The sequence below is a fragment of the Oryctolagus cuniculus genome, chromosome 7 (genome assembly GCF_964237555.1).
Source record: "Oryctolagus cuniculus chromosome 7, mOryCun1.1, whole genome shotgun sequence".
NCBI lineage: Eukaryota > Metazoa > Chordata > Mammalia > Lagomorpha > Leporidae > Oryctolagus > Oryctolagus cuniculus.
Window position 1 is genome coordinate 124,868,542 of NC_091438.1, and position 13,021 is coordinate 124,881,562.

Here is a 13,021-nt window from a genome sequence, read left to right on the forward strand (position 1 = left end):
TGTGAGTGCAGTAAGTTCGCATTTCATTTGGCAGGAATCTTGGCTGGGTTTTACAAGGAAAACTTACTTTTAGATTTTTCTTCTGACGGTGAACTTGGCTTCCCTCACTCCCTGCTGAAACCCTATTCTTTGCAGGCGGAAACAGGGGATCAAAAAATGAGATAAAGAAAGAAATAAATTAGCGGGGGGGGGGGGGGGAACAACTGGAGACTAAATAATCCTCTTTAAACAGTTGCTGGGAGAGGCACTGGAGCGTCCTGGACGGGGCTGTGCGGGTGCTGCCGGGGGATTCACTGGCTGGCTGGTCTTCTGACCGCGGACAGATGGGCTAACCTTCCAGAGCGCTGTCGGTGCCACTGGGAGGTTTCCTCCTCCAGAGGCCCGCGCAGGTCTGCTGCGTGGAGCTGGTGGGATATCATCTGAGAAAGCGACTTCATCTAACAGAGCACTGTCAAGACGCCAGGCTATGGAGTTATCCCTGACACTTGGACCAAGAACCTCTGGTGTCCCTGGGGCCAAACCTGACTCTAAGGAATCCTTCAATGGGACATTGAGCAAAGGATCTACCTTCATTCAGCTTCCTGAAGGGACCCCAAGAGATCTAAAATGTGGGAATGTGGGTGGGCCTGAGCGTGCGGGACGCATCTAACACACATCGGCAGGCACTTGGGCCTCGCGGGCGTGCCTCTCATTGCTTGTGCACATGCGTGTCGCCTAGCGATATGGCTGGGGACTCGGTGGTGAGCAGGACAGACCAGGATGTCTGCATGTGTGTGAAAAAGTACATGAAGGAGTACTTGTGTGTGTGTGTGTGTGAGAGAGAGAGAGAGAGAGAGGATGTGTGGTGAAAGTGCATGTCCCCGCGTATGAGGAGGTGTGCACTGTGCAACAGTTTGCAGGTGAGTGGGAATCTGTGTGTCCATGTGTCTATGTGTATATGGAGACAGACAAAAAGAGAACAAATTTCTGATCCCCCCGAGGACATCAGGTTTTTGTTAAAAATGCCTTAAAGCTGAAGCAGTCTTAGTCCATTTGAGCCGCCGCTGTAGTAAAACCTCACAGGCTGGATAATTTACAAAGGACAGAAATGTATCGCTTCCAGTTCTGGAGGCTGGGAAGTGGGGGATCAAGGTGCCAGCACAGTGTCTGGTGAGGACTTCTCTCTGCGTCCAAGATGTCCAGGTTGTTGTGTCCTCCCTGGAGGAGGACAGAAGGACAAGAAGAGTGCTCCTGTCAACTGCAAGTCCTTTCATAAAGATGCTAATCCCACTGATACATACTCATGGTCTAATCACCTCCCAGAGGTAACACCTCTTAACACGCTCGCACTGGGGATTAAGTTTCAATATGAATTTAAGAGCGTATGCCATCACTCAAACCATAGCAGGCCCTGAGGTATCATCTGTTCCAGTCCTTGACATCCAAACAGGAAATCTAAGGCTCAGAGACCGGGAACAACACGTAGAAGGTGAGCCAACAGCCAAACAAGAGGGAGAACACTGTACCCTGCAGCTCAGTTCTCAATAGCTAACATGGAATCAAACCAAATGGCTGTCAACCAAGACTGGATAAAGATGGAATACTACACAACAGTAAAAAAAAATAAAATCCTGTCATTTGCAACAAAATAGATGCAACTGGAAAACATTATACTTAGTGAAATAAGCCAGTCCCAAAAGGACAAATACCGTATGTTTTCCCTGATCTGTATTAACTAATAGAGCACCTGAAAGGTAATCTAGAGAAGTGGAATTGACACTTTGAGATGCAATGACTTTTTTTTAAAGATTTATTTTTATTTATTTGAAAGACAGGGTTACAGAGAGGGGTAGAACTAGAGATAGAGAGAGAGAGGTCTTTCATCTGCTGGTTCATTCCCCAAATGACCACAACACCCAGAGCTGAGCCAATCCAAAGCCAGGAGCAAGGAGCTTCTTCTGGGTCTCCCACATGGGTGCAGGGGCCCAAGGACTTGGGCCATCTTCCACTGCTTTCCCAGGCCACAGCAGAGAGCTGGATCGGAAGTGGAGCATCCAGGACTCGAACTGGCGCCCATATGGGATGCCAGCACTGTGAGGAGAGATCTGTGGGGCAGCAGGTATAACAGCCCAGGGAGAGGGGACCAGGCTTGAATTAAGGAGTGAAAAGAAAGGAGGGAATGAGCATTTTTTCAATGCTCCTAGCCTGCAATCAGTGGCTTTCACATTCATTAGAAAGAGGAGAGCAAGCTCATTTAAAAAAAAAAAAATCTTGCACACAATGAAGCAGTTCCCCCCCCCCCAAACCTAGTAAGAGCCTGGGAGTTTTTACAAGCATCTCTTAAAACCTACCCACAGCCCTGGAGGGGGGCGTTATTTTCCTCACATCACTAACGAGACAGCTATGGCTCAGAGTGAGAGATCACTGCCCAGCGACCCACAGCCTGACTCCGGCGGGTCTGAAGCCAGACTGCTCTTATTTGCTTCGACCTGGGTAAGTCAATGATCACTAGGAAAGCTTTGCTTTGTGCCAGGGACTGTGCTTGGCTCACAGTTCTGCATCTCCGCCTTGCCATGACCATCTCTGCAGTTTTCAGATGAGGAAGATGAGATTCAGAGGTGTTAAGTAATTTGGCCAAGGATACACATCTGGTTCTCTTGTTCCTGAACCCAAGTCCCCTGATTTCAACACCCATCGTTTTTGACAACTCTGCATTTCCAGACAGAATCAGCACAAATATGTTTACGGCATAGCTTAGGATGACAAGAATTGGAATAGCCTATCTCTGGAGAAGGTAGGATTTAGATTATATGCTCAAAAAAGTGCTGTCGGGCCAGCTCTGTGCGTACAGTGAAGCTGCCACCTGCAGTGCCAGTGGGCACCAGTTCGAGTCCTGGCTGCTCCACTTCCAATCCAGCTCTCTGCTATGGCCTGGGAAAGCAGTAGAAGATGACCCAAGTCCTTGGGCTCCTGCACCCACATGGGAGACCTAGAAGAAGTTCCTGGCTCCTGGCCATTGCAGCCAATTGGGGAATGAACCAGCAGACAGCAGACCTCTCTCTCTTTCTCTCTCTCTGCCTCTCCTCTCTCTGTGTAACTTTGACTTTCAAATAAATAAATAAATAACCTTTTAAAAGAGAGAGAGAGAGAGAGCGACTGGATGACAAGCCATACTGGGGAGTAGAGTCTCATTTCTAGTTATCAAAAACTACATAAAAGAAGTCAGATTGGGCCTCCCAAAACCCACAGCCTACTTCCCTCAGGGACAGAGCAACCGAGTCTCCACTGGGCTCCTGAGAACAGCTACGCAGGGCTGGGGGCTGGAGGTTGAGACATCTTGGGCTCACCAAGACCTGGTCTGCATGGGTCCTCCCAGCCCCCCGTATCCATTGGAGATGCAGCGTGCTTTCTCTTTGGCAACAGGAGGCTGGGCCTTTGCCACAGTGCCAGCCTGGTTCCTCTCACCCTGCCGGCACAGAGGTCTTTCCCACTGCACATCAGACCCACTCCATCGGATCCTGAGCCCCTGGCATCTAACACGGGGGTGACAAGGAGCTCTCCCAGCAGCGGGCAGGATCTAGGATGTTTCTTGTTTTCTACGCCACAGCAAGTTCAACTGCACTGAGACTCCCCAGCCCTACTACTCTTTCTAGATGTCGCCTGCCCTCTTCTTCATGTCTGTTTCCTCTAACTGTTGACTGAAGACTGACTATCAACCAGGCAGGACATTCAGAGCCTGAATTCCAGGACTGCCATATCCGGCCAGGATTCCCACCGCCAGCCCCATGCCTTGGAAGAGGCAGCAGAACCAATGGGCGTGAGCACCCCACCCACGTTTTGAACTTTGAGCTCCAAAACTGATCACTCACAGCCTGAGACCATGCCAGCTGCAAAACCGCCTTCCTCTTCTCCATGGGTTTTTCTGCCAGCAACGCCATATCCTTTGGTTGACCTTACCCAGTCCACCAGACTCGCACTGGCTGCTTCTGGCTTTTTGCTTGCCCCACCCCAGTCCCCAGAACTGATTCCTGGCCCAACTTGAAAGGCCTCTCAGACTGAGCGAAAGCAATCTTCTGCCCCTAGTGCATTGACATCAAGACCCCATGGGTACCTCCTTCCTGGCCAGACATCGCCCTCTGAGCCCAGTGAGGGTGGAGCTCACCATCCTCATCAAGATCTCCCAACTCCACAAACCACAGTTGTCAGAACACACACCCGAGGAAGTGGTCGGGAAGCAACCAGTTGTCGGAATAATTTACTGTCCTTGGAAGTTGGCCAACTAGATGCTGGCCGTGCAGACGCTGGGAAAATATTTATGTGGGTCCTGATGGAGGCTTGGCCAGGAAAGACTGCCTGCTGTCATCTTTTCTTCCTGCTGATAAGGCAAAGCTACACATGTGAGACAGCTCTTAGAAGGCCTGGCATCTGATAAGAGTGAGGTGAAAGGCTGCAGCCTTCCGCTCCAATGCTGTCTGCTACCACGGAGTTTCACCCTTCCCCGGCCCTCTGGTCCTCCATCTGTAACACCATGCAGTAGACCAGATGACCTCAAGGGCTCTGTGATCCTGTGAGATTGTGACTCAGACAGAGGCGAATGAATTTTCCAGATCTGCCATCATGATGCCATTGGTTCATCCCAGAGCTATTTTTCTTGGCACCCTAGAAACGTTCCTGAAATTCCAGCATCCTAGGATTTCTCTTTCCACTGATCCAGTTTCTGTAACCAGATGAGAGAACTCCATCTGGAGGAGGAAACCTTGAGCTTAAAATAAAAGGGTGAAATGGAAGAGGGGAAATTGAGTTCAAGCGGGCTTTATCCTGCATCCAGCATTTGGGAAGCTCGAAGCTGAGCCCCCAGAGGCAGTGATGTGTCCCCATGTCCTGTCCTCCGAGCCACACTGAGACCCAGCCCTGACCTCCAAGAGCCCACAGAGAGGCAGCGGCGAGGGTGGTTATCTTATTCCCAATGGCTCCCTGTGTTTCCTCCTTGCTGTAAACCCCTGGACCTCTGCCTGCTGCACTACTCGGCTCTGGAATTTTGTCCTTGTCCTTGATCATCCTGGGCCCCCCTCTGGGAAGACGTTCCCAGCCTCCAGTCCCTGGGGGCAACTTGACCTCACAAGTCCCTCTCCACTTCAGAGTCGCTAGCCAGTCCCTCTGAAAGCCCACCTGTGCGACAGGAACAAATAAGGACGCGAGACAAAGGACAAAGGCTCGGGGACTCACAGAGTTTTCTAACATCGTCTCTCCTCCGGGGCTTCCGGTGCCTTCTCTGAGGTGCTGAGTGGCGTCCCACAACCTCTGTCTTTCGCAGCTTCCTGAGCCGGGAGCTCCCGCAGTCTCCCTCCTCCCTCATCTCCCTAGGAAGGTTCCGATCCCGATCGGGAGGTGGCCACTGAGAAATACAGCTGCTGTGTGATGGAATTCGATGGGCATTTTCCCAAGAAAGCAATCAGGGAAGCCTGGGTGCGGACATCATCTTGGTTTATTTCTTCTGAAGCATTATTCCGTGAAGGTTCGTGTTCTCCATTCAAACAGACTCGCACTGAGCATCTCTTCTTGGACAAACACTGTACAAGGCATGAGGGATCCAACAGGCAAAACACAAGCCCTGCCCTCTCCACCGCCCCCAGGCTTGGGGGCCTCAAACCCTGGCTGAGACATGAGCAAACCCGGCTCTCGCCCTCCTGAACCTCGCTTGTCCCCTCATCCCCGCTTTCTCCTGGTCCCCTGCCCAGCTCGGAAAAAGGTGGCCTTCCAGGGACCCAGAGCTGGAGAGGCCCTTAGAAAGCAGGCACGCTAGGAAGTTACTGAGAAGGGGGCTGAGAGTGGCCTCCATCTGGAAGGCCACGCCCCGGAGGGGAGGACCACGTGACTGAGGATGCGACAGCAGAGCCTTGTGATCTGACAGTTGAGGGGACAGCCAGAGAGAGGTCCTCGTGGCCTCGGGCAGGATGCCCTACCATTGACTGTAAGTATCGCTCACCATCACACAGGAACTCTCCAACAGGCTTTGCTAAATTCCCGCTGTTCAAACAAGGAAACAGACTGAGAAAGGTGAAATCACATCCGATCTCACCCAGCTTTGAAGTGGTTGAGCATAAATTCATACCCAGACCTGTCGGATTCCACAGTCATTTTGTCCAGAATCCAGGTATTTGTCTGCTTTTAAAACAGCCGTGCCAAGGATCCCATGACCAATACCGTCGTTGTTGTAATTAGCCAGGATAAGAATGCCAGGTCTCCCAGGGAGGTTGCACTGTAATTGTCTTTATTCATTCAAGAAGAAAAAGAGCCAAAACCCAAACAATATGCTTTGGCACCTTGGTAGTAAAAGCTGCAACAAGCCAGGAGAAGCCAGGCAAAGTAACAAGTAACTTCCTCAGAGACTGCCACAGGGAATCAGGAGGGCTTCTCGGGAGAGGCCGGCCGAGTAGGGCCTTGATGGGTGAGTGGGAAATCACCCGGAGGGAAGGGCAGCAGCTCCCGTGGAACAAGCCGGGGGCTGTCGGAGCTCAGCAAGAGCTGGGGGAAAGGCAGGAGACGCCTCTGAGGAGGAAGGCGGGGCCACAGGGCCTCATGCAGAGAAAGGGGTCTTTATATTTAAGGCCCCATGGATCATAAACACTCTATTTTTATTTTAATTTTCCTTTCTTTATCTGAAAGGCAGAAAGACAGGGCAGGCATTTGGCACAGTGGCTAAGCTGCCCCCTCGGGACACCTGCACCCCATGTCAGTGTGCCCGGGTCCCACTTCCAATTCCAGATGCCTGCTGATGTGCATCCCAGGAGGCAGCAGATGATGGCTCAAGTACTTGGGTCCTTGTCACCTAGGAGGGAGACCCGGATGAGTTCTAGTCTGCTGGCTTTGGTCTGGCCCTACCCTGAGTACTGTGAGCATTTGGGGAGTGAAGCAGCAGATAGGAAATCTCTGTCTTGGTCTCTCTGCCTTTCAAATACATAATAAGTAAGGAAGTGGGGCTGGCATTGCAGCGTAGTAGGTAAAACCACTGCCAGCAACACTGGCATCGTATATGGGCACCAGTTCACGTTCCAGCTCCAGCTCCCTGCTAATGGCTCAAGAGGACCCAAGTGTTTGGGCCCCCACCACCCATATGGGAGACCCAGAAGAAGGTCTTGGCTCCTGGATTCAACCTGACCTGGTGCTGGCTGCTGTGGGAGTGAACCAGCAGATGGAAGATCTCTTTCTCCCTCTCTCCCTCTCCCCCCCCCCCCATAATCCTGATTTTCAAAATAAATAAATAAATCTAAAAATGTTTTTTAAAAATAAGTAGAAAGTAAGTAAATAATTAAAGGCAGGAGAAGGGAGAGAGGCAGTGGGGAGAGAGAAGGAGAGAGATCTCCCAGAATCAACTTCTCATCAGTCAAAGCTGACTTTAGGGGTATAGAAATTTAAAAAGCCCCAAGATAGGTGCTGATAATGTTAGAAATGAAAATAACAGCACGCGTTTCAGTGTCATTTTTATAAATCTCCAAGTAAAAAGTTTCGAGCAAATTCATTTATCCCTAACATCCCCACTTTTACAAAAAGAGAAGGCAAGGTCCCAGGTCACACAGCTCCGCCCACTCCAAGGGCAGGGCTGCCCGGCAAGCACACCTCTCTGGGCACCGTGCTCTCTGCCAGCCTCAAGTGCACACGCTGTGCCTGGATTTCTGCCCTGGGTGGGAGTCCAGCCCAGATGCTCCGAGTCTCATCTAACTTTGAGATAGTAAAACTTTGCGACTCAGCGGCAGGGCTGGCTGCCCCGTGCAGCTGACGGTCTGAGCCGTGGGTGGTCAGGAATGTCTCGGGACTTCCTGGGCCCAGTGTTCCAGGCCAGAGTGTCTGGATTAATGATCCATCTCCAGGCAGAGTGAGCTGAGGCCCCGCCGGCAGGCGCAGGGCATCGATTAGACTTTACACGCTCAGCCTGCTTTCATCTGAGGCTCTGCAGGTGGGCTGGGGCCTAATAGTTAACATTCTCTGAGCCCGGCACAAGCGAGCTGGAGGAGGGGAGCGAATCCCCGGGCAGGACCCCACTGGCGCTGCGAGTGGAGCCCCCACTCGGATCCTCTCTGGATGTTGCACCACGATTGGTCCTGGTATCACCTCCCCACATCCTGCGGGGAAGCAGCACTGGGGTTATGAACCTCACAGCACAGATGGGAAGAGCAGAGGACCCTGCCCAGGGCAGAGGGGTTGGGATCAGAACTCAGGTCTCCTGTGTGCCTGTCTGGCATCTGTCCAGTGCAGGAGGCCATGGCTCCCAGGAACATTTAGACCCTGCTGGTAACTTGAGATAGGAGAAGAAAGGGCTGTGGCAGGATTTTCTGTTATACAAGAGAAATCACTACAAAGGCTCCCAGCTGTTTATGCCTACATTGGTTCAGAAAATGTTTACCAAGGCACTGGCACTGTGGCATAGCAGGTTAAGCTGCTGCCTATGATGCCAACATCTCGTATGGGTGCCACTTCCAGTCCCAGCTGCTCCACTTCCAGTCCAGCTCCCTGCTAATGTGCCTGAGAAGGCAACGGAAGATGGCCCAAGGGTATGTGGACCTCTGCCACCCTTGTAGGAGACCCAGATGGCATTCCAGGCTCCTGGCTTCCTTGTGGCCGCTCTGTAACTCTGCCTTCCAGATAAATAAATAAATATTTAAAAAATAAAACACTGGAAAGGCAGTGTGTTCCAGCCCCTGTGTCGCCCCTCTGGAGCGAAGGAGATCGCAGTCTGGGAGGAGGGCGCAGTGAGTAGTGTGGCCAGGGAGCGATCCCATGCGAATGCTAAGCTCAGTGAGGTGCCATGGCTGCTTTAAACAGCAAATGCATTCAGTACATCGCACAGCTCATCTGTTTCCCAGGAGAGAGCCCTTGGCCACAGGTCGTGAGAGGCGCACCTGGAGAAACAGCAGGGCGCAGAAGACAAAGGCCTCGGGAGCCAGGGCGAGGGCTTCAGTCCTGAGGGCACCCAGGCCAGGAGGTTTGCAGAGCTCCTACCCTCGGGGTGCTGAGGAGGCGTCCCAGGAGGAAGAGACGGGGCCGACACCCTGGGGAGGCGAACATGATGGTGAACTGCCTTGGTCAGTTTCTAGCCACCAAAGACACCAAAAACTCGCATCTGGTTTTGGAAAACCCATGGCCTGGGGATTTTCTTTTTACAAAAAAGTGTGTCCCATGGTTGCCAACTTTTGCCAAGGTCCCTGGGTCTGGACACATCCACATGCCTCTGGAGACCACAGCACCCCTCTCTCTGCACATTACAGAATTCTCTGTTCCACTCTCCCTAGCTCTGTTCCCCACTGCCACCCAGTATGGCGGCAGAGGCCCACACCTTCTCGCCCCTGCCTCCCATTTGCCCCTGCCGTCGGTGTTAGGCCTGAGTTCACTGAGCTTCCGCTGTGCCCCAGGCCCACATTGCCATTGGCCTTGTGGTTAAAGACCAAACTCCTGAAACCCAGCATTTCAGAACCTTCCCAGACAGGCCCCTGCCAACCTCCACAGCTTCGTTTTGTTCTTCTCTTCCTCCAACACTGTGTACCTGTCACACCGAGGCATTGATTCTTCCCTAAACATGCTATACTATCATCTTTTTCAAAAATAGAAACATCCTTTTATTAAAATGCTAGCACATACCCAGTCTACCTCAAACAATATCGAAGATAGAAAGCAGGAAGTAAAATTTGTCCTCCACCCGCTCCCGCGACTACCCTGCAGATCCCATTCTCCAGAGATAAATGTTGCTAATCTTTGAGTGAAAGGGGGCTGGCATTGTGGCTCAGGGGGTCAAGCTTCTGCCCGAGACACTAGCATCCTGTACCAGTACTGGTTCAAGTCCCAGCTACTTGACTTCCAATCCAGCTCCCTGCTAATGTGCCTGGGAAGGCAGTGGAAGACTGGGCCCCTGCCACCCTTGTGGGAGGCCCAGATGGGATTCCTGGCTCCTGGTTTCAGCCTGGCCCAGTCATGGCTGTTACGGCCATTTGGGCATGAACCAGCAGATGAATGATCTCTCCCTCTGTCTCTGTAACTCTACTTTTAAAATAAATAAATAAATCTTTAAAAATATATGTGTGGGCAAAAAGCCTCCCAGATTCTTTTAGATGCTGTCTCTGCCTTTACACATCGCCTTTACAACTTCTTACCTGTCTTCCAAGACTTGTTACAGCGCTGTCTTCCCTCCTTTGTGACATTCTCTATGATCCCACAGAGTCATAATGCCTACATCTAACACAGCACCTGCCACTCGATATTGAAATGAAGGTCACATGTTGTGTTTCCACTAGATTGAGTGTCAGAGAGCAATCTGAGGTGACAATGTCCATCAGAACAGCAACAGTCTTGGTCGTTGCTCTATTTATGGTGTCCAGCATGCAGTAGGCTCTGAATTAGTATCTGTGGATGGACAGATGCATGGACAAGTGGAGGGAAGGATGGATGGGTAGATGGATGGAAGGATGGGTGGATAAGTAGATGGATAAGTGAATGGATGGATGGATGGGTGGATAGATGGATAAGTGGATGGATGAGTGGATGGGTGGATGGATGGGTGGGTGGATGGATGGATGAGTGGATGGGTGGATGGATGGGTGGATGAATGGATGGGTGGATGGATGGGTGGATGGATGGGTGGATGGATGGATGGGTGGATGGATGGATGCATGGGTGGATGGATGGGTGGATGAATGGATGGGTGGATGGATGGGTGGATGGATGGATGGGTGGATGGATGGGTGGATGAATGGATGGGTGGATGGATGGGTGGATGAATGGATGGGTGGATGGATGGGTGGATGGATGGATGGGTGGATGAATGGATGCATGGGTGGATGGATGGGTGGATGAATGGATGGGTGGATGGATGGGTGGATGAATGGATGGGTGGATGGATGGGTGGATGGATGGATGGGTGGATGGATGGGTGGATGAATGGATGGGTGGATGGATGGGTGGATGAATGGATGGGTGGATGGATGGGTGGATGGATGGGTGGATGGATGGATGGGTGGATGAATGGATGCATGGGTGGATGGATGGGTGGATGAATGGATGGGTGGATGGATGGGTGGATGGATGGGTGGATGGATGGATGGGTGGATGAATGGATGCATGGGTGGATGGATGGGTGGATGAATGGATGGGTGGATGGATGGGTGGATGGATGGATGGGTGGATGAATGGATGCATGGGTGGATGGATGGATGGGTGGATGGATGGGTGGATGAATGGATGGGTGGATGGATGGGTGGATGGATGGGTGGATGGATGGATGGGTGGGTGGATGGATGGATGAGTGGATGGGTGGATGGATGGGTGGGTGGATGCATGGGTGGATGCATGGGTGGATGGATGGGTGGATGGATGGGTGGATGAATGGGTGGGTGGATGGATGGGTGGATGAATGGATGGGTGGATGGATGGATGAGTGCATGGATGGATGGCACGCCTATTCTGCAGGATGTACATAAGGAGATAGGGTTGGCAGTGAGTCGTTGAAAGGACCCCTGCCGGCAGCTAAGAACCCAACCCCTCTCTGACTCTGCCTTCTCCTTCCTGTGTATCCTCATGCCAATGCCTCACGTTCCCTAGGATTCCATTTCCCTGAGTGCTGGGGTGGGTAGTTCCCCAGGACCCTCCCTAACGGATGCTCCACAATGCTCAGCTGGCCCAGGCCCAGCACCCCTATTTCACACCTCTGTAATTACCCACCTGCATGCCTTTTATTATAAAGATCGGGGTGGAGGTAGGGGCTCGTTAAATAAAGGGTAAAAGGAAATTGCTGGCTTGCCAAAATGACATTATTGGCATTAACTAGATTAACTTCTGAAATGAAAAGCCCACAAAAGAAAAACCAAAATAGAGAAGGAGCCGTGGCTTCCGCTGGGAGCTTCACGGTCCCCTGCTTCAGCCTGTCTGACCTCCAGCCCAGGCCTCCAAGTCTATCCCCACGAGGGGAGGCCACCCGCCGCTGTCCTGCCTTCACAGCCGACTTCAGCTCAGCGGTGACAGAAGAACCGCCCTGGACACTGAGCCCCAGGCCACGACTTGGGGACTCCGTGTGGAGCCTCTGGCTTGTGGGACACACAGGCAAGTAGACAACACACAGAGCAAGGAAAGTGAGGGGGGTGGGGGGTGGTTCTGCATCCAGGGATCCAGAACAGTGCCCAGCCCCCCAGAGGAATGACGAGAGCTGTCTTCCAGACAGAGCTTCTGGGAACGGCATTCCAGGCAGAGGCAAGAGGAAGACATGGACAGGCAGCTGGGGACAGCCCACATGGCTGCCGCACAGAGGGAGGGGCAAATGCCACTCCAGTTGGTGGTCCTGCCTGGCCAAGTCCTCAGCATGAAGGGTGGGAGGACCAGAACTGGGCTGTTGCTTCTCCACCAAAGGCAGAGAGGCCCACGTGCGAGAGCCTCCGCCAGGCAGCCGTGGGAGCAAGGTGCTGCCAGACCCCTAGCTAGTGCCAGCTGGAGCTAAGACCCAAAACAGAGGCAGGAGACAGTGACAGGCTCAGACCAAGGCACGCTCTTAGCTCACGCTGTTGGCCATCCTCAGAGGAGCAGTAAGATCCCGAGGGAAGTGTTTCCAGCCCTGCCCCGGGGGGTCCCACTGCCTCCCTGGGTAGGAGAGGATGGGTCCCTGATGTCGGGCTAACTAAGCAGTCTCACGGGGCTGGAACTCATCCTGCTAAGAATCCCAGCGTGCGCAAGAAATATTTCCAGGGCTGGTGCTGTGCCATAATGGGTAAGGCCGCAGACTGCAGTGCCGGCATCCTGTATGGGCACCCGTTCAAGTCCTGGCTACACCACTTCTGATCCATCTCTCTGCTACGGCCTGGGAAAGCAGTAGAAGATGGCCCAAGTCCTTGGGCCCCTGCACCCACGTGGGAGACCTGGAAGAACTCCTGGCTCCTGGCTTTGGATCAGCCCAGCTCCAGCCATTGTGGCCATCTGGGAAGTGAACCATTGAATGGAAGACCTCTCTCTCTCTCTCTCTCTCTCTCTCTGCCTCTCCTTCTCTCTCTGTGTAACTCCGAATTTCAAA